The sequence below is a fragment of the Neopsephotus bourkii genome, unplaced genomic scaffold (genome assembly GCF_033783945.1).
Source record: "Neopsephotus bourkii isolate Nb327-2 ecotype Australia unplaced genomic scaffold, CSIRO-AGI_Nbou_v1 NB_1433, whole genome shotgun sequence".
NCBI lineage: Eukaryota > Metazoa > Chordata > Aves > Psittaciformes > Psittacidae > Neopsephotus > Neopsephotus bourkii.
The window spans coordinates 5271662-5297992 of NW_026901910.1; the positions used below are offsets into that span (position 1 = coordinate 5271662).

Below are 26331 nucleotides of genomic sequence, written 5' to 3' on the forward strand. Positions count from 1 at the left end.
CCCTCGCTTTCCCATCTTTTGGGGAACCATGACTGCAGAAACCTGCCCTGTATCAGAGCAGGATGATGCTCATGGGCGCCTGCATCAGCTCCATCACTGAAGATGGGGGCTGGAGCGAGGACAAGCAACACACCATCCCCAAGGAGAAACAAGGCTGCCTGTCCAACCAGTTACACCAAAGGGAGGGGAATGGCCCAGCTGGGGCTCCTCTGCTGGGGCACTGGAGCTGCTGGCAAAGAGCTCATCATGTTTATTCAGATGAGAACAATTTTCCTCCGCTTATGCTCTCAACCTGGAGGCCTCTGGCTCCCTCTGCCAACAACAACACAAGGGCTGCATGGGGACTGTATCTATTTCCACTTGAGCTGTCAGATGGCTCTGGGGGCCTGTTGGGTTCACTGGGCTGCTGGTGGAACCAGCCCCTTCCTCATAACCCACCTTAGGAGTGCTCAGACAGTCACCCGAGGCCACGGGGATGGACGGCAGGGGCTCGGGATGTCAGGGAGCTGCACATGCACAAACAGACACAGGCAGGGGGGGAATTTGGAAGCCTGGGTCTATTGGAGGGGCCAAGTCTGCTCTTCCCGTGAGAAAGTGAACGTGGAGCTTCCAGTGAGCCTGGTGATGTTCCGAAATGCCTCTGTATCCTCAGCAAGGCGTCTGGCAGCACTGGAAAGGGACACGGCTTCTCCTGACCCTGGGTACCAGGATGAACAGGAATAGCACAGCACACAGGCACTGAAGCAGAGGTCCCAGATGAGCATCCCCATGTCCTGGGAGCTGCTTCCTTGCATGTGACTGTCTCCATCCCTTTACGTGCTTCCCAGGAGCATTCCAGACTGCAATGGGCATCATCTCAGGGCTGTGCTTTAACAGACACCCCCATACCCTTCCCAACCCAAAGGCATAGACAGATTGCTCCTAAAGCTCTGCACCCACTCTGACTGCCTCCAGAGCCCCACAGTAGAGGAAACAGACCTAACAGTCCCCAATAAACGGGTTTGGGGTAACACCAACTTCTTGCTGCTGTCTGCCAACCCCACATAGAGACATCCTTATTGCAGTGCTGTTCAATTCATGCTGGGACTCAATAATGTCCTTAGCGCCTTCAGTGCTGAAGAAGGAAACGTTTCCAGCTCTGAGACTCACTGAGAACCTCAGAGACATCCAAGAGGGAATCAGACAGCAGAAGGAACATGATTTCGGGATACCCAGAGATGGAGAAGTGGGGACCAATTGAGGACAAAGCATGGATGAGGCTACGTGTTGGGATGGGGCGAACTCACCTTTGGTACATCAGGGCTGTGATTCCTTACAGCTCCCCTCCAGACGGCTGCAGGGATGTAGGCTGTTGCTCCTGGCTATGGGAATACTGTGAATAGAGCTGCTCAGAGGAATGGGGAAGAAATCCCCCTGGAAAGCAGCTATGGAAAGTCGGCCACCCTCGAGGAGCTTTCTGCTTGGCTTTCCTGGGGTGTGAAAACCATCCCGGATGCGCTTTTCCTAATGGGAAAGAAGGAAAACCTAAACCTGAGGTTTGCTAAAGATGCCCATCCCCTGCACACTGCCCCCAGCCCTGACCCACAGACAGGGACACAGCAGTAGCCCAAAGGCAGTCCTTTATAGCCCTAAGCCATTAACCCCCTCATCCTGGAGCTACAGTACAGCCCTGATTCCCTCAGCCCCCTTTCCCCCACACCTTGCTCCTTCTGGGATTTTAGCCACTCAAAATACACAGTAAAGACAGCATTCCATGTAGGAAAAGTTCTGTGTGGATGGAACTACCAACCTTGACTGGCCTTAGTCAAAACTCTGAGTTTTATCCCCTTTCTGCATTGTCCACTGAAGTTCTTGGGCATCCTCACTCTCTTCCTGCATCCTCCCCAGGCTCCTGGTACCCATCACACCTTGTGCCATGAGCACTGCAGAGCTTTGGAGCAAGCTGCTCTAGTGGAAGGTGTTCCTGCCCATGGCAGGGGTTGGAACTGGATGAGCTTTAAGGTCCCTTCCCATTCCATGATTCCACCATTTCTTGGACTCATCACCTTGCAGAAGATACATGAAGCAAGGACGAGACAAGCGAGCCACGTTGGATGGGATCATGAGGAGGGATGAGGGTGCCGGGCCTCTCCATCCCTGCAAATATCCCACACACACACCGACATCTGCCTCTGCTGGGAGGTCAGGCATGGAATTAGCACCTGGAAAGGAGGATATTTGCCTGTGCTGGGGAGAGTTCCTAAGGTGGGCTGTGGAAAACTGGCCGGCGGCTCCACAGACAAAGCCTCCCTCCTTCCAAAGCAAACAGCACTGCTCCAAGCACCAGCACATGGGGCTGTGGGGCTCCCAGCCCCCTTGGAGTGTGAGTGGGACATGGCAAAGGAACTATAGCCCTTAACTCTTGCTGCCTTGCCTGCCTCTGGGCTTGCAGTGCTGCCCTTCGGTCCAGTGGGGATGCTTCATCTGCACTCATAGCAAGAAGCCATCATCTCCCCCCAGAAACCTGCACATGTATTAGGAAAACAAGCTAAAAACTCTGCCTATGGCATCAGTTGTGCTCAAATGCTGAGCTCAGGACCCTTCTGCACACCCAGGGGCCACCCCCAAGCGCTGACCCCATCTCTCCATCCTCCCTCTGTGCACAATCCACTCCTGGTACCCAAACCAGCCCCAGTCCTGATAAATGCCAGCGCCCAGACGTGACCTAGGTGTGGAGGGCAGTGGTGGGTGATGGCTGAGGGCCAGGCACCCCCTTATGACATCCCACACTGTTCTCCACAAAGAATAGCCCCTTGTCCTGCCCTGACAGCTCCTCATCAGCCAAAGGGACAGGGAGTAGTGGGGCAGTGTGGTTTCGGGGACAAAAAGCATTAGTTTGGAGACCCACAGACAAAAGAGATGCAAAAGGGGGTCAGACAGGGCTGCTGCACCCAGCAGTGATGGCTTCCCGCCAGGATGCTGGCATTCCAAAAGGCAAAGGGCTGCTCCCCTTTCCCCATGAAGCTTTGGTTATTGAGGACCAAGGGATTGCATGACACAAGCAGAGCAGTGTGGATGGGAGCGCGTCCTCTGGCTGCATGGCAGCATCTCACATGAAGCAGGGGAGGCACCAGGCAGGAATCTGCTTCGAGCTGCAGCAAGAGTTTATTTTTCCAGCTAAAATAATCGAGTTTAGTGGAAATTCCCCCCCTGCTTCTCAACCTGTCCTCTCCCATCCTCAGGAATGGCTGCTCAGCTGGATGGGAACCAAGCTGGCATGGCAGGAAGCACATGAAGAGCCAGGGCAGGTTATGTCATGTATTTTCCAACCCAGCATAGCTGAGGGGTGCTTGTGTTCTTCTCACCACCAGGAACGTAAAGCCCCAAACGTCACTGCTTATGGAATTTGCTATTCCTGATGGCAGATAGGCAGGAGGGGGGCACACACACTGCTCTGCCTATGGATGTGTGCTCTGTCTGCTGAGCTCCTGCTCTGCAGATGGGAATGCTGCACATGGAGATCATGGAATCCCAGCACCTCACCACCCTCACAGGGAAGAACTAAGAGCTCATCCCAATCTCCCCTGTCAGGTTAAAGCCATTCCCCCTTATCCTGTCCCTGCATCCCTTGCCCAAAGCCTCTCTCCAGATGATAAAGGGATGGGTTGTTGCTCTGCTACTGCAGGTGTAAGCGCTGACATTGCTCTATACACATTGTCTCGCTGCTCTTACACCCTGAGCACGGCAAAGGTGGAACAAGATGCACTGAGCAATGCTAAAACCAGGCAGGCAGCAGGTCCATGGCTGGAGCAGAAGCCACTCACCTCTCTCAGCAAACCCTTCTCCTGGTGCAGGTCCTTGTCCAGCAAGCACCAACTGGGATCCTGGTGGGAAGTGGGATGTTGGATGCCTGACTTCAACCATCCTCTTGTGGTTTTGCCCTCCTGAGCAGCAGAAGTGAATGAACCTGTAGGACAAAACGCCCCAAACTTGCAATTCTTTATATAGCTAGACATTGTATTGCATAGGACAGGCATCCTATGTGAAACCCTGGCATGATTAAAGCCACATTTATAAAGGATTAACAGCTCTGGAATGGCCACATGCCTGCTGGGAGGCTGTTCACTCTTGCACAGTGCGTTTCTAAGCATCTCTACAATACCCATCATACTGAATCAGGATTAGAGGTGTGTTTGGGTGCGTGTGGATTCCAGACAGCACCTGGAGGGGTTCTGCAAAGGAAGGGAATGAAAACCCCACCAGGCAGAAGAGATTTGAAGTGCTGCTTGTGGGAATCCTGTGGTGCATGAAGATGGATGGAGACAGAGCAAGTGCCGCCTCCCTGACTCACTGGGACCAAGGTGAGGAGAAGCATCCCCATCTGCAAGCCCAACCACGCTGCTGCATTCCCCATCTCCTGCCAAGAACCATGAATGCTTTGGGTTGGAATGCCTCTTGAAGACCACCTAATTAGAATCCCATTGCTGTGATGGGGAGAGAGCCCCTTCAGAGCAGGAGAAACCCTTCAGCTGGGAGCTGAAGCACGGCAACACATTGGTGTTTCCCACCTGCATCCCAAGCTCCCGGGTTGGATTTGGGCAGCACAACCCCAATTGGGCATAGCAAAGGAATTCAGCGTTAACAAACACCGAGGGAGAGCCTGAAGTGTTTATTTTCCAAGGTGCAGGCCATTCATCCAGTGCCACTGCTCTGTTCCACTGCATCTCCCTCTGCTTATAGAAGATTAATGAGACACAGCCTTGTCTTTCGCCCTCACTGGTGTTGTGGACACCAGGAAGAAGGCCAGATTTGGGCTTCATCTCTCCCTTTCTCCCCCCTCTCTGCCTGCAGCCATCACACCAGCCTGGAGAACATGGTTCTCTCCCCTTGTCATGCACTGAAACACAAGGATTCATGACTAGATTGAGAGCAACCAGCTCTCTTGCCTCCGGTAACATGGGGAAGCTGCAAGAGAAGTGATGGGACAGGTCAAGGGACACAAAAAGGAAGGAGAAGGAATGATAAGGAGAAGACAACTTAGGTTTAGCCTGCCCAAAGTGCTCAACTGCATTAGGGGACTTGCCAGAAAGCATACGGTGATGCCCAAGAGTGCAGACAACATATAACCAGTTATATATGCTATATATAGATAACCATAGATATATGTTATAACTAGTTATATATACTATATAGATAACCATAGATATATGCCATAACTAGTTATATATACTATATATAGATAACCATAGATATGTTATAACTAGTTATATATACTATATATAGATAACCACAGATATATGCTATAACCAGTTATATATGCTATATATATAACCATAGATATATGCTATAACTAGTTAGATATACTAAATATATATAACCATAGATATATGCTATAACTAGTTAGATATACTATATATATAACCATAGATATATGCTATAACCAGCTATATATGCTATATATATAACCATAGATATATGCTATAACTAGTTAGATATACTATATATATATAACCATAGATATATGCTATAACCAGTTATATATACTATATATATATAACCGTAGATATATGCTGTAACCAGTTATATATGCTATAGATAGATAACCATAGATATATGCTATAACTAGTTAGATATACTATACATATATAACCATAGATATATGCTATAACCAGTTATATATGCTATATATAGATAACTACAGATATATACTATAACCAGTTACAAGGTACCAGGCTAACAGCAGTGTGATGCTCAGATGGCACTTCCAGAGGACACAGGGCTATCCCTGCTCCGGAAAATGCTCCTTAGCACGTTTAGCATCACCCCCATACTCTTCCTGCTGGGCTCCTGCCCTGCTCAACCAACACCTTCACCATGCAGCACCCACTGGTGCATCTCCCATTATCCTGCCCAAGGAAGATGTGTGAAGCAGCCCAGCTCCACCTGCAGTATTGCCAGGCTCCATGGCCTGCTCATCACAGGGACTGGGTGAGCTTTAAGGGTTCTTGCAACCCAAACCACTCTCAAGCTGATTCTAAAAGGGGCTGGATTGAAACCAGCATGAACATATCACTGCAACAGCGCTTTTGCATCCCCCCAGTCTATGGCTGGGGCAGGAGCAGTTGACGCATTTCTCCAGCACTCAAAGCTCAACCTGAAAAGCTGCCATTGCCATTAAAAGCAAAGCCAGCTTTGTAAGAACTCCATACGTTTCCATTTCTTTTCCCTCCTTCCTTTCCTTCTTTCTGATTCACCCTTCTGATATTTTGCTTGGACTCCAATCCTAACGCATTCATCCTTCTTAGCACATTTTTGGGCTGCTTCCACCATTGTTCTTGGAAGCTTGATTTTAAGGACATATATTTAGATATACAACCTGGTCTCCCACATTAAAAACCTCCTTTAGGCTGGAAAGGGAAGAGCTTAGAGCACTATGAGCCTGCATTGGCTTTGGGAAGTGGAGGGGCTAAATCAATGTAACCCAATGCAATGAAATAACACGATGAGATTAGAACTGCGTGTACCAGATGGCTCCTCTGATCCTCATCTGGTGGGGAATGCCAGCTTTCCAACAGGAACAGCATCACTTGCCTTTTCCTTGTGAAGTTCCTGCCTTATTTATTTGCTCGAGATCAGAAGAGCTGGGGGAAGCTGCCTGGCAGAAACACCAACCTTATGCCAAAGGGTTTGAAGTTGGAGCACAAGTTGGCTTTTACAGGCAGGGGTGCAGGGGGAAGAGGTGGGTAAAGGGTCGTTTCTGCCTGGGGAAAGGCCCAAAATGCTTTGGAGAGATGAAGGGGCTTTTTCATCATGCAGAAGGCCCATGATGGAGTGAGGTGCCAGATGGGTTTGGGGAAACAGTGGTGGGAAGGATGGATAGGAGGTGCCTGTGTGGTTATGGCAGTGCTGAGTGCCTCAGCTTATACTCATTACTCTCATTGAAGCCCTTCTTCAGCTCTTTAAGTCATCCACAAACCTACTTTCAGAGCTCCCTCCCTTCTCTGGCCCAAGGGATGCTGCAGCTCTGGGGCAGCATCCATCTATCCCACACCAGTAAGAGCAAAGTCAAGGCCATGGCACACAGGCAGCAAGATCCCATGTGGAAGTGATGACCTGGGGTAATAAGAACCTTGGCTAAACCTTCACCAGAACGGCTTTGAGCTGAAAGAGGGTAGATTTACATTAGATATTAGGAATTAAACCCAGGCGACTGACAGCAACCAGGAGCTTCCTTAGGATGGAGAAGCTATAGTCCATCCAGGAGCATCCTTGCAGCAGCTTCTCCTGGGGCATCCTAAAACCCCAAGTGCTAGAGCAATACACAAGCCACAGTCATGCCCATGGAGGCATTCCAAGGATCCTGTCAAGGAAGGAGGCACTGGGATACGTTGGAGGAGCAGCTGCAGTGCTGTGGAGCTGCTACTCCCCAGGGGCTCAGCCCTCCACCAGCCCATGGAGTGAGATGTTGTACCTTGTTTGTGTTTCTATGGTATTACCCTGCCTGCTGGCTCCCCTCCTGCAGCCCCCCCCCTAAAGCTAAACCTCTGTGAGGTTAATTATGAGCACGAAAACCGGCCTCCCAAGAGCAACAGGGCTTGATTTAAAGTCATAAAGCTGGAAATCTCGGATTTGATGACGAACCCCGGGGAGAGCAGCTCGTATTAGCGCTCAGCAATGGGCCACAAAAGACCAAGGGGAAAATTCCTGCTGGACTTCTCTCCTCAGTCCACTCCCTGGCTTCATTTTCCATCCCCACATCCTTCCAGCCTGCAAACATATACAGCGTTGCCTGGGCAACTCGGAGACGAGATATACGTACACCGAGGAGTGAGACAATCTCTTTCCTCCCCGATTGCCTGCAAGGTGGAAAAACTCAACCTTCCCTACTCTTACAGCAACGTCAGCTCCTACCAGGCACACTCACAGCCCAACCTGCTCCTAAACGTGCCACCTCCTGCTCCTCTTGTGGGCATCCATCCCCAGGCATCCCACATCCCGCATCCCAGAGGAGGATGCTCAGGACACACACGTTGCCTGAAGGTGTCTTCTCTCTTGCCACACCAACTGGTTATGTATTGCCACAGGTCTCATGGGACCAAGGAATCACTTTTTTGCTCCCAGTCCCATCACCATCTTTGCCACTAAAGTTCCTCTTCTGGTATTTACCCCATCAAACAAAGGAAGGGCTGGTTCAGAGCATAACCAGCTCTCCGGCTGCTCCATCACTGCATCACACCTCATCTCAAATGGAGAGATGCAAAACAGGGGTGAGACATCCCCAAAACTTCCTTCAGGGGTGACTGTGAATGGGAAAACCGGGGTAGCAGAGGTCAGCACATCATTATCCATAAGGACAAGGTGGAATCTGCTTCATTTTATCATTTATAGCCAAATCCAAAGCATCTCTTAAAGGTGCAGCAAGGAATCTGAGCCAGGAAAAGGCTGTAAAGGTAAAGCTGGTTCCTGCCATTAAAATGTGCCAGTGCTGGGATAGGGAGAAGATGAAGTGAAAACAAGGCAAAAGGGTGGGAAAATGTGATTTAATGTGCTCTGAAAGCAATAACAGCCCCACTGAAAAGCCTCACAAACATGTAATGTGTGGGGTGGAGCAGGGGTAAGGTCATAAATAACCCCCAGAGAAGAAACACGATGCTGGTAGTGTGTTATCTATAGAGCCCAAGCCAAGATAAAATAACTGTCTTCAAGTACCACCACCTTTCATCCAGAGGGGTTGTTTTTAACTGGTTTTGCAAGGAATGGATGGGGTCACCTTTGGGCTGGAATGCCAAGCAGCCCCACCACACAGGAGGGATGGATTTATCCCATTAAAGTGATGAAATGGCATTGCTCAGCATCTTATTAATGCTGTTTATTAATGACAACCTCTCTGCAATGGTCATCAAACACTGGCTTGAAACGCTGGCTGTGAGGCCAGTCTCTAACTGGTAAAGATAAGGTGAGGCTGATACAGGGACAGAGCATCATCCGTGATGGAAACCAGCGCAGGACACGGAATGGGGATGCTGGGTCCCCCCCAAACCCTTCCAGTCCTTTTCCCCTCTGTATGGTTGATAACTGGGTATTCCAGGTTTCCACCACAAGACCTGTTCCACCTCTGAACAAGCCTTTTCCCTTTAAAGGTTTAAGATTCAAACCATCAACCTTACTGTGAAAGCAAGGGGTTTGCTCCTCTTAGAGGGGACGAACGCCAGATTCCCAGCTGAATTACCCACATCGAACCATAGAACCCTAGCCTGGTTTGGGAGCACTGGTTGGGAATACAGACCCAATCCCGAGTTAAAATGCAGGTGGAACATCAGGTAGTTGGGCTGCATTGCCTTAAACTGGAATTTAGGCAGGAGGCCAAGACTAACACCCCCCCTCTTGCAAATAGTGCCGAGGGCTCTTTAACAACCACAGTGGTCCAGGCCTGGGTTAATGTCTTATCCATAAGTTATTCAGTATTTCCTTTTAAAGACAAAATAGTTGGAATACCTCTCTTTCTTTAAATTGCAGTTGTGGCTGCTACAACTAAGCCTCTGCCCTGTTTCCGTCTGCAGCACCAAGACTGGGAAGCAGATTTCCATGGGAGTCCCACCTCTGGAGCCTTTATGGGAACTCCAGTGTTATCAGCTTTATAGCAGTGCTAATACCCACGGAGATAAAAGCAGCCTCCTTGTTCCCATCACAGCTTGGTGGGGCTGGGAAAAGAGGATTTCAGGCTGCTGGTCACGTCTTGGTGTATTCCAGGAAGGTTTCTGGATTAGGAGCATCTCCTGGTGCTTCCAAAGAGGTGACATTGGGAGGTGATGCCCAGAGGTAGCTGCAGTAACCTGAATTTGCACCAAACCAGCATCCCATAGTCAGTGACCTGACTCCATCCTGGTCCTGAACACCTTGGGAAACTGGGAGAGACAAACCTCAGGTCTGGATGCATCCGACATCCCCAACCCGCTTGGGAATGATGGCTTCTTCCCATAGCAAGGTGATTTACGTTTCTCTTCCCCCCGCTTCCTTCAGGTTTTGCAGACCTTTGTTTTAAAAAGGAACACAGCAAAGCCAAAAGCATTTTGGTTTCTGGCACTGGAACTCCTCTTAGGAGCCGAATTCCCACCAAAAGGATCACATTGCTGGGGAGATGCAGCCTGAGATAGAGATAAATCCAATGGGCAGACAGAGCACTGCGAACCCTCTGCAGCCCGGAGTGGAGGGGTTTATCTGGGATGATTCTGAAGGGAATCCTTTGCTAAAGCTTGGAGTTGCAGCCTAAAATCACGGCTCTTTGGCTCCCAAAGAGTAACATTTTCCCAAGTGCCCCAAAGCCTTTAATCCTAATGGGATTTAGGGCTTAATTTCTTCAACAACTTGGAATCACGTCCCAGGAACGATTCTCACACCCCACTGCATGGATTTGTGTGTGAACGGGGCTGGATTTAAGGACCACCACCATCTCCTTCTCTCCTGAAAGAACTCTTCCACATGGATGCTTGCAGGTAGCATGGATTTGGCCTTTGCTTAGATGATCCCAGCGCTACAGGGCCCCCCTCTTTGATATGAGCTGCTAACGGCTACTGTAATGTTACAGCTGCTACCGAGGAGCTGGAAAGGCCATTGACAGGAGGAGTTTTCCATCCATCCCGAGCCACATTTTTGGAATAGCTCAAGGAATCGGGATGCCAGAGATGTGTCATTGGTGGTGGTGGGGGGAATGACAGGAGGTTTGATGTCCTGCGCCGCACTCAGTGCTATAAAACCCTCTATGTGCATACACAGATATATATCTCTCTATACATAAAGCAAAGAGATTCCATACTTGTGGAAAAAGCACTCAGTAAGCCTAGTTCCCCTGGAAGCACTTGGTAAAAACATCAGGCACAAGGTGAGGGAAAATATAGGAACACTTCACACAGATTCCTGACAGTGGCTTTTCTCCCCCTTCTTCTTGCTTTTCTAACCTCAGCGTTGTGAAGAGGGAAGAAATACCAAGCAGATAGAAAATGGGCACTCTGGATTTGCAAAGGGAATTCTGCTCCATGATTTGCAAAGGGAATTCTGCCTAATCCCTACTGGACACAGCTCAATGTACAAGTGGCACCGAGCAAAGGTACAGATGAGGCGCTGCAATGCAAAGAGATGCTTGCGGCATTCCCTGGTTCTCCATCCTAGGATCCTGCAATGCTTTGGGTTAAACGCCAAGCTTTGCATTGTTGTTGCTCTCAGCATCGGGCATAAACTCTCCCAAAGTTCCATCTTCAGGTGCATTTGTGTGAAAATAAAGCCACAGTTTGGGCTTTCAGCCTCTGCTCTGGTTATTTCCAAGTCACAGCATCACGGACAAAACCCTCCCTAATACAAGCACTGTTGTTCTTTCTGGTAAATACACTCAGGATAAGGGATGCAGAACAGCTCTTCCAAGGCATTAGCCAGTGTCCCATCACCCTCACAGGGAAGAGCTTCTGCTTAAGAGCTCAGCTCAGTCTCCCCTCTGGCAGGTTCAAGCCATTCCCTATTGTCCTGTCCCTACATCCCTTGTCCCAAGCCCCTCTCCAGGTTTCCTGCATCCCCTTTAGGCACTGGAGCTGCTCTAAGGTCTCCCCTTCAGGAGCCCTCTCTCAGCCTGGCTCCAGAGCAGAGCTGCTCCAATCCTTGGAGCATCATTTACCAGCATGCAGCAGAGATGAGACCACCATCACCCCCAGCAGGGGGTGAGACCAGAAGACATGGTGATGGGCTGCTCCCCAGCCACGTCACCTCTGCTTCCCCACCAGGAACCGAGGATCTGTGCCCTGCAAAGGGCTTTGGGCTCCCAGCTGAATGGCACCATTGAGATGCCTGTAACTGAACACATCCCAAATCACTACACAAATGAGGGGTTTTGGATGCCTCAGGTAAAAGTTTCCCTTGGAAAACTCCCCAGGCACAGGAGGATGCTCTTCTCCTGCCAGCCGAGCCAGGAAAACAGGAAAAGCCAGGAAAACCACCCCAAAAAGAGGGGTTACACCGCTCCCAGCCACTCTTCACCTGCATAGGGGGGTTTGCTGCACACACTGGCCATCCTGCAGGGAAAACACTGGTATGTGGAGACTGGAATGGAGAGATGGAGGGGAAAAGGCTGGATTTATCCTTTTGGATCCACGTGTATGCCAGTTTTGTCCTCAAACAGCACAAGGAACCACAAGTCCACGCTGGTTTTGGAAAGCATTCCAAAAAGGAAACAATTTTGAGGGAGCAAAAATAGTCCCTTAGGATTCCTTCAGGTAACCTCAGCCCAGGTTTGGATTCTCTCTGCCCTGTAATTTGCTACGTGAAGCAGAACGGCACTTCTAAATTGTCACCTCCTAAATTCAGTAGCAAGAATGGGAATGGAAACAGGACAAGGCATTCCCAACAGGCTGAAGCCTTGACTTGATAGGAAACCCTTCAGGTTTTCCCCTTTTCCTAGCTGAGAAAAGCCAACAGCACGATTTGGCCTGGGCCACAAACACTTTCTTAATGATGAAGCTTTTAACCCCTCCGGAACCATCATTCACCCAGGTCAGGCTCCGTGTACCTGCCCTGGGACACCTTGCACAAGGCAGAGCTTAATGCTTGCTGAAGGTTAAGCCAAGCTTTTCATATGGGTCCTTCCAGCCCATTTAAGCTCAGCCTGAAGAGCTGCAGGTGCCATAAGGAGGTTTGGGCTGGAATTCATAGAATGGTTTGGGTTGGAAGGGGCCTTAAAGCTCATCCTTAAACCCACACCTTCCACTGGAGCAGCTTGCTCCAAGCCCCTGTGTCCAACCTGGCCTTTAGCATTGCCAGGGATGGGGCAGCCACAGCTTCTCTGGGCCTCACTGCCCTCCTCATACCCCATCTCAATCTCCCCTCTGGCAGGTTAAAGCCATTCCCCTTGTCCTGCTCCTACATCCCTTGTCCCAAGCCCCTCTCCAGCTTTCTCGTAGCCCCTTTAGCTATTCATTCATAAAGGAGCTCCATGTTTAATGAGATGAGAGCATTAGCTCAAGTTTAAGGCAGTTTTTAAGCTGTTTCCATGGACAGTTCCTAAGTGTGGGAAGAACAGATGTGCCGGGGACCGAGGTTCGGTCATCCCTGCGACACGTGCTTTGGATGCAGGATGCTCTCCCATCGCATCCAAGCCCGGGGTGTGGGAATTGGCAGCAGAGGACGTCGAGAGGGGAAGTTTGGGTGGACCCCGAGCTGCAAAGGTGATGGGCAGCCACGGCAGGGCTGACCTCAGCCCCACTTACGTGGCTTGGGGATGATTTAAAGCAGGCGTGGGGCTGGGTGGGCCTGGGTGCTGGATGCGGTGGGCTGCAGCCTAGAGGAAGCCTGCCCGTAATGACACCCAAGGGGGTCTGAGGCCTCCAAAACACCCTTAGAGCAGTGAGCCAGGGTGGAAATAAAGCATGGGGCTCCTTATTTCAGCCACACACCTCCAGCTTTCCCCACAGATATGTGGGAAACAGCCGGTATTCCATGAACTCCCCATAGCGCCTGTAGCCGGGAGGGAGCTTTTAATGGATTTACTCCCTTTTTAACCATTCCTGCCCTCAAAGTGGGTTTCCCTGACCAGAAAAGCAGCGAAACCATGTAAATGGGAACAAAGTGAAGAAATGAAAGAGCAAACAGAACTCACGGCTGTGATTTGAGGGGAGTTTTCCTGCTCCACACAAGAGGTTTGTGGCCTCAGTGGTTAAAATAGAGGCAAGGGAAGGAAAAAAAGACAACAAAGCAGTTTGGGTCAAAAGGGAGTGAGTCTTTGGAGAGCTTTCAGGAACTAAAACGCAAATCTAAACACAACTGCTTTGGGTCAATGTAATATTTTCTCTGCTTTAACCCAGTGCTGCGTTTCCCTTTGATTCATTCTTTTAATTGGGTCGATGCTTGTAGTGGAGGCGAACGTTTTCACATCCAGAAAGCAGGGTCAAAAGGGTGTATTTAGAGAAATGTCGAAGGAAAACAGCTCCCCATCCAAAATAATAACAATCATCATAAAAAGAGACCTTTTTTTTCTGGCCAGAAAGGCCTTGCCAAATGAGCCTGGTATTTGTGACTCATTGCTCCAGCATGTACTCGAGTGAATTTACTGTTTGTCAAGGCAAAAGAAAGGTTAACCTCACTCTAATGAGAGCACATATACCTCAGGGGCACGGCAACAGGCTTGCTGGGGAAGAAAAGGGGTTTCAAAGCCCTTCTATGCGCTCCACTTCTGTTTCAGCAACCATCCCTGCATGAACTGGGTGTAAAATAGAGATGAAACCCAGGCACTTACCCCCTCGCACCTCACTCCCTGTCCTTATTCCAGCACATATGGGTCCCATGGCAAAGCAGGGCATGGCAAATGGGGTCGCTCAGCAGGAAAAGCCACTGGTGGTGCTGGCATCTCTCCTCCAAAGAAGCCAGTCCAAGCATTAACAGACTTCAACACATATTAGTTTCCCCCTTCGACTACCTCAGATGCCCTTTTACTACCCCAAAATGCCGTTCTACAACCCCCAAACCCCTTCTACTACACCAAACCCCCTTTTATTACCCCAAAACCCCTTCTACTACCTCAAATCCCCTTTTACTACCCCAAAACCCCTTCTACTACACCAAACCCCCTTTTACTACCCCAAAACCCCTTCTACTACACCAAACCCCCTTTTACTACCCCAAAACCCCTTCTACTACACCAAACCCCCTTTTACTACCCCAAAACCCCTTCTACTACACCAAACCACTTTTACTACCCCAAACCCCCTTCTATTACACCAAACCCCCTTTTACTACACCAAACCCCCTTTTACTACCCCAAAACCCCTTCTACTACACCAAACCCCCTTTTACTACCCCAAAACCCCTTCTACTACACCAAACCCCCTTTTACTACCCCAAAACCCCTTCTACTACACCAAACCCCCTTTTACTACCCCAAAACCCCTTCTACTACACCAAACCCCCTTTTACTACCCCAAAACCCCTTCTATTACACCAAACCCCTTTTACTACCCCAAAACCCCTTCTATTACACCAAACCCCCTTTTACTACACCAAACCCCTTTTACTACCCCAAAACCCCTTCTACTACACCAAACCCCCTTTTACTACCCCAAAACCATTTGTGGTCCATTCCCATTCCCTCATCCAACAGAGGAGCATTTCTAGGGAGGCTCAGTAGCATCAACAGCCCAGGAATAGCCCAGCTCTTTGCATCAGGCCAAAGTCACTCAGGATGCCTGTGGCAAAGCCTCCAGTTCTCCAGGTTAGGATTTGCCCCTGGGATTTACATGCAGCAGTGTGAAAATCCAGGAGAAACACCACCGGGACAACTGAACACTCAGTGAAGGTTTAAATGCAAGAGGTGGGATTACAGGTTCTGATAACAGAGTCCCCAAGCTCTGCTTTGCTCCATGGTTCTTCTATGGAGCTTCCTCCCTTCAGGCTCAACAACAAAAATCCCTGCTAGGATTGCTTCAAAGATGTCCATGAGGTCATTTTCCCAAGGGAAGCTCGTGCTTTCATTTCAGTGGGAAAAGCTCACTGAAAACATCTGATTTCCTTGAAAGCGTTTGACTTGAGTTAGTGGAAAAGCCCCAAACCTGTAAACTGAGAAATTCCACTTCGAGCACAGCTTTGGCCATTGGCACCTTATTGCTTTTCCAACAAAAATCAACGTTTTCCTTGTTCTTTTGTCCTGGACACATCACAAATGAACATATTTCCTGGGCAAACAGCACATGGGCCTTAACTCCGCATTCAGGCATCTCAGGACTCTGGTTTCCAACTGACTGGATAAGGATCTGAAAGCAATGCTTGAGCATGGCGATGCTTCCAAGACCATCAGAGCACATTATAGGGACATTATAGGGATGAGACCTCTGCACATACAGAGATGGCCACAGACTCAGTCCCATCTCCCCATTCCCTGAAGCTCCCTTGCCTCAAACACCACTTCAGCTTCCCCTGAATAATTCAATGCCATTCCCTAAAGTTGTTTTCCTTCTTTCCATGAAGGCACCTGCTTGTTCCCGATGCTGTTAATGAATAATCCCGCATTATCCATGAAGTGCTCAATGGCACCATGATCTCATCAGGCATTAACCACGCATGAGACCAGCTTAGCAACCAGGCAAAACACAGCAGCACAAGCTGGAGACCACTCCAGGCACAGATGGGCTTGCTGAGTACTTAGGAAACAAACCCTTTCCCTGGAGATAAGGACATGGGCACCAGGAGAGATGAAAGAGGCTCAGATGGGGCTTGGGCTGTGTGTTGGATCCCATTCCCACCCTGATAAACTTCATTAGATTCCTTCAATCCCATTGTCCATCCTTTTTTACCTCCTCCTTCCTGCTGCTTGTCCCATCTTCCCCATTGACCTCTCTGCTGCAGCAGACGCATTTGTGGGATGAGACCAACACTTCCACCCAAGGCTTTTTCAAGGCATCACGAACAGAAACAGCCTCAATGTTTCACCAGCAGAAAATGCCCCAACCCAGTGGCAAGGTGAAGCACTCGAGCTCCAATAAACTGAGGCTTCATTTCATCACAGGCCTGGAGCCTGGTGCTCTTCATCCCCATCCTGATCAAAGCCAGCAGGAGCTGGAACAGGAGGATGGATTCCAGTTATCTAATCACCAGCTTTTCTGTCCCCAGACACACTGGAGCCAAAGGCTGGAGTCCCACCAGGATTGATGATGTTGTTTGGCTTTAGGAGGTTCCCTTCTGATGGGAGCTTGAAATTCCAGCTCTGCAATGGGGAGATGGTTCCTAAGAGGGAATGGACTAGTAAAGTGCAGCCTGGCCCCAAATTGTCTCTTGTTCTGTACTTCTTTGAGGTCCCTGATCTCCATCCTCTGCTCAGATGTCTTTGCACTCCATGTCCTGATTCTACAGAGCACCTTGATGTGTTTACATGGGAAGAGGCTGCTATTTCATATTGAAACAGGTCCTGATCCTGCTGTCCCATGCCCCACATGACACTTCTTGAGCTGGAGGACATGGAGTGACTCATGCTAAGCAAAACCACTTACATCACTTGAGCAAAATCCCTTACTTCAGGATTGTGTGAAGGACTTAACAAAGCTCAGCCTCACTCAAGTTAACCCCACTCTACCACCCCTGAACGGAGCTTGCTCTTTCCAGGCTGGGTATTAACCCCATTCTGGTTTGGATTGGAAGGGACATTAAAGCTCATCCAGTTCCAACACTGCCAGGGATGTGACAAGTCACCTCCTAACACTAACATGGGATTTCCAGGCTCGGGGTGGAACAGGACAGTGGCTGGAAACCCCTTTCTCTCCCCTTCTCCCACTGAGTGCAGGGAGAAGGTGTGTATTGTATCTGCACATCACCCTTCACAGGGTGCTTGGAGCAATCTGAAGCCTCCAGCTTGATACTTTAGAGCATCATTAAACTCTCATTGATGGGAAAACACCACCCTTCATTATGGTTTTATCTATGAAATCTGGGTTTCTTCTCTCCTTTGTGGATGGCTCCGGAGCCAGCTCACAGTCTTACTTAGCAACACTTCAGCTTGCTCTTTTGGGATGCCATTCCCTACAGAGGCTTTTCTGCTGGAGCCAAATACTTGGCGTGTCTGGAATAAGCAGCCTGTAAAAAGCAGAGGTGGGAAGTTTGTTTTTTCTTGCTGAATAAGCTTTGAAGCAAAAGAGCCTTTTGCCTGCTTTGTATCCTTCTGTTGCCACAAGGGGAAAGTGGTGCTGGTGGTTACACAGGATCTAAACACATCCACGTTGTAGCTGGCGCTGAACCCAACGCATCTTAGACCACAGCAGCAAAACAGCCCAGTTCCAAGCACAGAGCCTTCTGCAAATGAACTCCACCTCACTTGAACACTACCAATAGCCTCAAAAGCCACCCCAAAAGAACAACAGGAAGAGCTGCAGCCAACAATGTTTGCTTTATTGTTGTTTTCAGCCCCCCCATCACAACTGGGGGGGTTTCCCATTAAACACTGAATTATTCTACATAAACCCCTCAGTTTCCAGCCAATTCAGAGCAACGCTCGATGCTACAACACACACGACCCATTTTACTCTAAAGTGGAATATTCAGGGAGCCAATTCCCCGCTGCTGGATCCTGTTCATCCCTGGCAAGGAGCCGATGGATTCAGGGAGGAATCGGGTTCATTCTGTCCAGTTAGAAGGCAGAGACGTCAGAGGAACAGGCAGTGCAGAGTCCAGCTCTCATCTCACACCCTCCCTGCACTGATTTCAGTGTGCTCTGAGCTAGCAGAGGAATCAGAGCTCTGCTCACACGCGCTTGTGCACAACACATGTGGGGCTGAATGAGCCCAACGCTTCTCCAATACAGCTTGTACTTTGCAATAGAATTCCTAGAACACTGGAGACACAGTAATCCACTTAGTGGGGACGCAGGAAGAACTGGGAGTGATGGGAATTGTCACAAATAAAGAGCTGGAGAGTCAATGAAGCAACCAGATGGCAGGAGATGCTGGAGGAGGGCTGGCCAGGGATGCAGCTGGGGCTTGGAGGATTATAAGGCAGCAGGAGAGGAGCAGAGGGAGTTCAAGGGGTCCAGGTCACAGGGACATGTAAGTGGATTTAAGGGAACAGCATTGATGCAAGTCTCATGCTTTGGGTTTGCAGGAAGGTCTGATTCATACCAATGCAGAGTCAGCTTTGCAGGTCAGCTGAAGGTCTTTGAAAGCAGAGCAACCGGCAACCCTGCTGTGCCTTTTACCCCTGGAGCAAGAACACTGGGTACAAACTGGTCCAGGTCTGAGCTTACCTGGATCAACCCATCTCCCACATCAGCTTCAAATACAGGGTTGCAACTGGAACACAGCCAGGGAAGTGCAACCTGCTGCATGCAAGGGCCTGTAGGGACAGGACAAAGGGGAATGGCTTGAGGATTGAGATCCTAGAAAGGACTGGAGCTGATGGCTTGAAAACCAGTTTGCTGTGCCGGGAAGACAGTGTAAAATGGAAACTAACCCATTGAAGAAAGGCAAACGCAGAGCTCAGCAGTCAGGGAGGATGCAGGGGTGGTAAACCAGTGGTGGGATAGGCTACAATAGCTTTCCAACAGCTTAGGATTGCGCTGTAGGTTGTCCTGAGATTTTTCCAGCCAAACCCATGCACTTCATGTACTTTGGATAGTTGTGTCAGGCTCTTATTGTTATTTTACCATGGTTTTATCATCATCTAATAAAGAGTGGGATTCCTTTTTGGCATCCTTTGCTCCTGCCTGCTTGCTTGTGCTTGCGTTCCATACTCCCTGCTTCCTAAAGGTAAAGCCAACCGAGAGGCAGCAGAGCCCAGGCTCAGCCTGATGCTGCAAAGCCCTGCGGTTTGGTAGGCAGGGGTTAAGCACAGACAGCAGAACCTGAGTGCTGTGGCCTTTATCTGCTTGCTCAAGGAGCTGCAGCCCCCACAAGGAACGAAAAGGCCGGCTCTGCAATGCCCACCCATGGAGATGCAGCGAGGTCGGGACCTAACGTCGCGTTGCAACATGCTGCAGTTGCTAGAGAAGGGGAGAGGAAGAGCCAGCAGGGCCAAAGCAGCCTCCTCCTCCTCCTCCCAAATCACTATTGCAAGTAGTGATCAACAGCAGTTTCCTTCCTTACCCAGTATAAAGTATCCCCCCCCAGTGAAACAATGGCTGTGTTCCCACTGCATCCCTCCTCCGAAGGATGCTCGAGTGCTCCAGTCCTGTAAAGAGCTCCATGCAGATCCCAGGGCAGGATCAGACCTTCAGGGAATGCATCTTCCCCCCCCCACCAATAGCAAGAAGCCTATAAGAAAATGAAGCTGAATTCCAGTATATTCCATTACACAATATAGTCCCGGATTAAGGTTCCCAAGCTTAATAAAGCTGTTATTGTCCAGTTATTAATGACTGCTTATTAAAACCATATTTATTGCATGTGGCGCTGAGAGATCTCACAGAGAGAGCCTGGGGCACCAATCCTCCCTCCAGCCCATAGCGTTTAATGAGAGATACATGTGTATGGGGTTGTTAATGCACAGCAAGTATGGTTTTAATAAGCACTTGTGCCCCAGCTGAGGCAGTGCACACAGACCTGTGAGATGGAAATGAAATGCACATTTAGGAGCAGCATTAGTGGCTGTTTGGGATGGGATGGAAACACATTACCTTGGAAAAGGGAGATTTTTCACTGCATTAATAACAGTTTTAAGGATGGTTGGTATGGGAGATGGACAGGGAAGGGTCCAAACCCTGCTGCATCCCCCCTGCTGCCCAACATTGCTCCCTAATTACACATGGGGCTTCAAAATGAGTTTTATCCCAAGAGACGACTTAGATAGATCCAGAGATAGCATCAATATGAAGGACAAAGCCCTTTACAAACAACGGGCCTCTTGCTTCCCAATAGCCCAGGGTTAGTTGTGGATGCCCCATCCCTGGCAGTGCTCAAGGCCAGGATGGATGGGGCTTGGAGCAAGCTGCTCTAGTGGAAGGTTTCCCTGCCCATGGCTTTAAGGATGAGCTTTAAGGTCCCTTCCACCCCAAAACCACTCTGGGATTCTATGAGGAGGTCTTTGCCCCTCTTTGGACCCATTCACCCCATCACATAACGATGTCTCAGCTGCACAAGGCACAACCCTCACCTTCCCCACTCTGCCCACATCCCCAGAGCCTCCCAACCCACTTGCCCCCTGTTTATGTGCTCAGCCCCATGTGCTGTGCTCTGTGTGTCAGTGGGGTTTCATTCTGATTCCTGAGTTTTGGAGCAGTCAGAACTGCTCCCCCCTTCCTTCCCCTTTCTCTTCTCCCTCCAAGCAGCTTAAGCCAGAAGCTGGGGGTAGGAGGGGAACCGCTGCCAGCAAAGCTCCTAACAGCCCTCTTTGGAGACGGGGTTTATACACTCAGCTGTCCCTTGTAAACTAAGCCCTGTGTGAGATTTCATTCCCCCCAACCTTTCAATCTCCCCCTCCCCTCCTGCTTTGCTCACGCTGCAAGTATGCAGGGAAAAATGCTTTGGGACAAGAATGTCCTTTTGTGCTGCAGGAGCAAAACTAAGCCCAGCCAGGCTGCAAAGACGCAGCGGGGAGCATCACTACTGCCTCGTCCAGCCCTTCCTGGAGGGGTGCAGAGGGTTCTGCTGGACAGAGAGAGGTCCCTCTTCCAGATACAGGTTCCCCAATGCCACTGTGGCCAAAGCCCTGTTCTGCACTGTAGCAATGTCACTGTAAGTGGAAGTGACAGCAAAGGGATTCTGTTGGGATCTGGGATGGAGTTACTGTAGTCTGAGCACTAGGGGGGACCAAATAAAGCCACAGCACAAGGGGCAAGGTCTGCACCAGGAGCAGGTCTTGGTGGGCACTGCTGATCCTGAGGTGGAGTCCCATGGGGGAAGTATTGCTTTTCCATGGAAGCAGGGGTGCTTCGTTGGTTAAATGGGTGGCATCTCAGCTGGAGATGGGACCCATCCCACTCACAGCCCTCTCTGAGGCTTCTGGTGTGTATGGGAAGGAGGGAATCATAGATCACAGACTGGCTGGGATTGGAAGGGACCTCAAAGCTCACCTGGTGACACCTCCCACTGGAGCAGCTTGCTCCAAGCCCCTGTGTCCATGAGCACTGCCAGGGATGGGGCAGCCACAGCTTCTCTGGGCACCCTGTGCCAGCGCCTCAGCACCCTCACAGGGAAGAGCTTCTGCCTAAGAGCTCAGCTCAGTCTCCCCTCTGCCAGGTTCAAGCCATTCCCTACAGGCCCTTGTCCAAAGCCCCTCTCCTGGTTTCTTGCAGCCCCTTTAGAAGACAGCACCATCCCCACAGGACCTGACGTGGCCAAACCCTCTGGAAAAGGGAACCACTGAGCGCTGTCTGGCTTGGAGCAGGATTAAAAAGGAGACGAAAGCAGGATTTGCTGTGTTGTGGCCAGAGCGGATGTGTCAGCACAGCACGTCCCCAGGGGAAAGGAGTTCTGGCTCCAGCTGGGACAGCCTCACAGTGCAGGGAAAAGGGTCCCAAATCCACACATCCCTGCTGACCAGATGTGCTCTGCACATGCCTGGGAGAAGGGATTCCAGCTCCTTTGGCTAAGTGCTGTCTCTTCCCTGCCCTACCAGCCCCAGGAGGGATGGCAGAAGGTTGGCAGGGCTGTGTTGGGAAGCTGGCAGCACCCAGAGCATCCTTAGCACAACCCGCATCCCCCAGGAGCTCAGGAGGAGCTCAGCGATGGGTGATGCTGTCACATCATGTGAAGGCATCACCCATCAAAGTAGGTGTGAGAACCCATGCTGGGGTCTCACTGCTACACAAGCATCATGACTGCAGCCACGCTGCCTTCTCCAGCATGGCCTGGGCCCTGAGCCCAAGCTTTTCCCTCCCTGAGTTAATGGAAATCTTATACACATGGAGCTGGCCCCTTCCCAAAGGCACTCTGCACGGCTCTGTGCTCTGCACATGGATGCAGTGGAGGGGACTGAGGTAGGAAGGAGCCAGAAGTCATCCAACAGGCAGTAGGGCATGGTGAAGAGCACTTTGTATCTCATCCTTGGTGCAAGCTGAGCTAAGCCACATTCTATGTCCCAAGAAAGCTCTTTTCAATAGGATTCAGGCATGAGATGCCAAAGCAGTGTGAATCATCCTTTCCCAGGTTGTCCTGCACTGGGAGATTAAACCCACTAACATCCCATAGATCCAACCTACACATGGTGCAAAGAGCCAAAGTTATGCCCTATCCCTTGCAGTGCCCAAGGCCAGGGGCTTGGAGCATCCTGCTCTAGTGAAAGGCATGGAAGTAGATGAGTTTAAAGGGTCCTTCCAACCTAAACCACACTGGGATTCAATGACAATCCAAGACAGAAGAGGTCCAAGGTTTCTGCCATCCCCAACAGCTCCATGATGCCTGGAGCTGGTTTTAACCCCCAAGCAATGCACGGCCCCTTCCACCCCACTGCAGAGCCCAAACCTAAGGAGGGTCTTGTTCTTCCTCATACATTTTACCTCTCCTCTAAGCTCCCTGCCAGCTGGATGCCTGTGCTCTCTATGCATCATCTAAACAGCATCTGAAACGAAAGGGCTTCGTTAAATGACATGTTTGCTGGGAAGAGCCAAGCAGACTCAACAGGATATGGAATGCTCACGTTAGTTTCCATGAGTACAGCAATCTGAAAGCCTTGGGAATTAATGGCAAGGCTTCTGTTGCCTTCATGTGGAGCACAAGGAATGATCAGAGATGAGAGACAAGGAGCTGCTGCTCTCTTGGACACCGGGGTCACACCAAAGGGGAATTGTCCCTTTGGTCACAAGCCTGTGGTGTTCCTCCCTTCGGGAATAGAAAGGGAATTGCACCACATTGGTTTTTTCCTCCTGCTTTTCTCCTTGTTTCCACTACGTGGAAAAGAGGTTTCCAAAAGGGGAAATGCCTTCCCTGCAGCAAACCCAAACCTGTTGTTGAAAGCTGAGGGTTGGTGTTTGCACCCGAGAGGTGGAGTTCTGACTCTCACAGCTCCCAAATCTGGAAAGCCTGAACTGAAGTGCAGATTTAAAGCTTATTTTAGAAGCCTGACAGCAAATAACCCTGCAGGTGTGAAAGGAGGATGCACCCGCAGATGGAAGGTTCCATCTCAAGCATCCCACCACCACTTTGCACCCACAAGCTGCATTTAACCTTTTCAGATGGGATGCTATCCATGGCTAGAAGAACCAGCTTGGAGCAACCTGCTCTAGTGGGAGGTATCCCTGCCTGTGGCTTTAAGGATGAGCTTTATGGTCCCTTCCAACCCACATCTATGGCTCTCCCTCAGCCCCTTCCAGCTCAGGAGGGCAGCCAAAAAGTGTCAGCAAGTGACTCACCAGCAATGGAAAGACTTGTGCTGCTAAGCCCAGCTCCTGGCCCTGGCTCTTGCAAGTGACACAACCACTTGGCACTTGGCCTTCACCCTCGCTTTAATCTATAGATCTACAGCCCGCATCGCTTTGCTCCAGAGGTCTCTCAATGTCTTCTTGGTCCCCTTCTCTCCCCACTTAGGACAACATGGGGCTGAAGGAAGAAAAGCAGAGGTGCCTCTTGAAGCTGGCATTAAATCCTGACGCTTTCTGTGACATGGAAAGCTTTGAGGGGGCAAGAACCAAGCTAAGGAAAGCAGTAAAAGCCTCAGGGCTTGTCAGGAAGGTAGCAGGGAATGGAATGCTCTGGTCACTTCCTGGCCATGGGCAGCCTACAGCTGTGGGATGCCCTTTAAAACAGGTACAAGAGGCTGGACATAGCTGAGAGCAAGCGGAGTGGGAACTATTACACACATCATCCATAGGGAATCTGTGCAGGGTGCCCAGAGAAGCTGTGGCTGCCCCATCCCTGGCAGTGCTCAAGGCCAGGTTGGAGCAACCTGATGCAGTGGAAGGTGTCCTTGTCCATGGCAGGGGTTGGAACTGGATGAGCTTTAAGGTCTCTTCCAACACAAACCAGGCTGGGGTTCTGTGATTCTATGTGACAAACTCCCCGTATGAAGCCATTCAGACCCAGATGCTTTCCAGTGCATCCTAATAACAGATAATTCCCATTCCCTTGATTCGATGCACTGCCCCATCTCATCTGCCTCCTTTCCTGCAGTTTATACCCCTCTTCCCTGCTGAGCCAGCTATTCCCAGACTCCACTTGTGCTGGCTTCAGCTTCAGCACTGGCTCTTCCCAGTCCATCTGTGAAAGCTCAGCCTAATGCGTAAGGCCTGTGCATTTACACGCAGCAGAGGTTTAAGCAAGGAGAAAGTGTCTCCAGCAGATCCCAGACTGCTCCACACACCATTCCAAACCCAATAGAATCCCAGGGAAACCCATCCATGGCTTGGACCCTGCAGTGCAGACCCTTCTGTGGAGAGGAAAACAGCCCTGGCAAGCAGAAAAGCCTGAGCCTGGCTTGGGATACAGAGCATCACATCAGAGCATCTAAATGAAGAGCTCAGGAAAAGGCTGGTTTGGCTGAAGCCAAAACAACCTTTTGTCCAAGAACTGACTAAAGACACCAAAACCCAGATCCATGAATAACTTCAGGCCCTTCCCTGCTGCTTCCAGAGCTCCACTTCTCAGGAATTAGCTTTCTGGCTCTCCTACAATGACAGAGAAACCGAGAGCCCGCTCAAATAAACACTCTCCTTGTGTATATTTGAGCCTTTCAGCATGGCCTAAGTTGCTGTGCAGGGCTTATTTGTGTTTGTGAGATGGAGGCACTTGGAGTTTACTTCTTCCTACCAACAGCCAACTAAGCAGGGAGCACGGATCAGGTGGGACCTGTTCCCCTTCTCCCTATATTCATGACTTCACATCCTCCCAAACCACCGCCACCAAAGGAAATGAAGGAAGTGGAACACAACCGACCTTGTAATGATGCCAGTCAGCAGAGAAGTTCAAGGATTCCATCCACAAATCCAGCTGGAAGAGTCCGGAAATGACTGTGGGGTTGGCAGCAGCGGGAGATTCGTCACGTTTAACGCTGTTTTATTCCCTTTCCCAAATTAATTGAGGTCTTCACGAATCATTGGATCTCCAAACGGGTGAGGAAAGCTGGCAGGGAGATGGACCACAACACCGGGACTGCTGGCTTCAGTGGCTGGTTAGTTCTGCTGCCCCTACAAACACAGACATCACCAATAGCATCCCAAAACCCCTCCAGCAGTGAAACAGGGCACTTGTGTTTGCCCTGACAACCACTGCAGGCAGAGGATGAAGCCTGGCACAAGGGACATTCAGCCCTATTCCAAGTGTTTTCCACTAGGGAGAAGCAATTCCCACTGTTTACACCTCAGCCAGGCTCCTACCTTATGGATTTGAGGGCAAGCCTCAGGGATAGAGCCACGCTGAGTACAGGGGATGCTGAAGCTCCTCCTGCAATCGAGCCCTCTGTTTAATAACTGAACAAGCTGAAAGAACACAGGAACAAAATAAGCAAGCACATTCCTTCAGAAACCTCCTCAAAGGGTTTCCTTGTGAATCCTAAGCACAGAAAATCATTTGTGTGGGCTCTTATTTGATCAAAACCATCCCACTTCCTATGTCAATAAAGGGCCATTACCGGTTACATGATATTTCTGGCTTGTAACTTGATGTCCTGCCTGTATTCCTTTGCACTGGAATCAAAAATGTCTAGTCTGGGAAGCACAGGCCAAATAATATGGGTTCTTTAAATAACTGGGTTCTTTTTAACTCCTTTCCCTTCACAATTGCTCACTTTCTTAAAGCAGTCACCATCTCTGCCCTCGGTTATCTCCTCCCCACATTCCCTGCATCCAGGATAACTCTCCATTACCTGCAGCAGGAGTTTGGCCATGGAAACCCACCCAAGCCAATGCACTTGGAGGTATTTTGGGGTGGGAGGGGGGGAAGTAAGTACCATAAGCAGGAATTATCAGCAATA

At 50.0% G+C, this 26331-nt stretch overlaps 1 long non-coding RNA gene across 3 annotated transcripts in view; it reads right to left on the reverse strand.

Moving 5' to 3' along the window:
- Nucleotides 1-1280: 1280 nt before the first annotated feature.
- LOC133220462 (uncharacterized) overlaps nt 1281-26331 on the reverse strand; it is a 53162-nt gene continuing 28111 nt past the window's right edge. For 2 of the 3 annotated variants that reach the window (XR_009727737.1, XR_009727736.1), the window contains exons 2-5: nt 25296-25546; nt 23777-23963; nt 3804-3946; nt 1281-1503 (exon numbers count right to left, since the gene is read on the reverse strand). This is a non-coding gene — a long non-coding RNA (uncharacterized LOC133220462). Of the gene's footprint in view, nt 1504-3803; nt 3947-23776; nt 23964-25295; nt 25547-25735; nt 25840-26331 lie in introns of those variants that run through there. The other variant, XR_009727735.1, reaches the window with a different exon arrangement.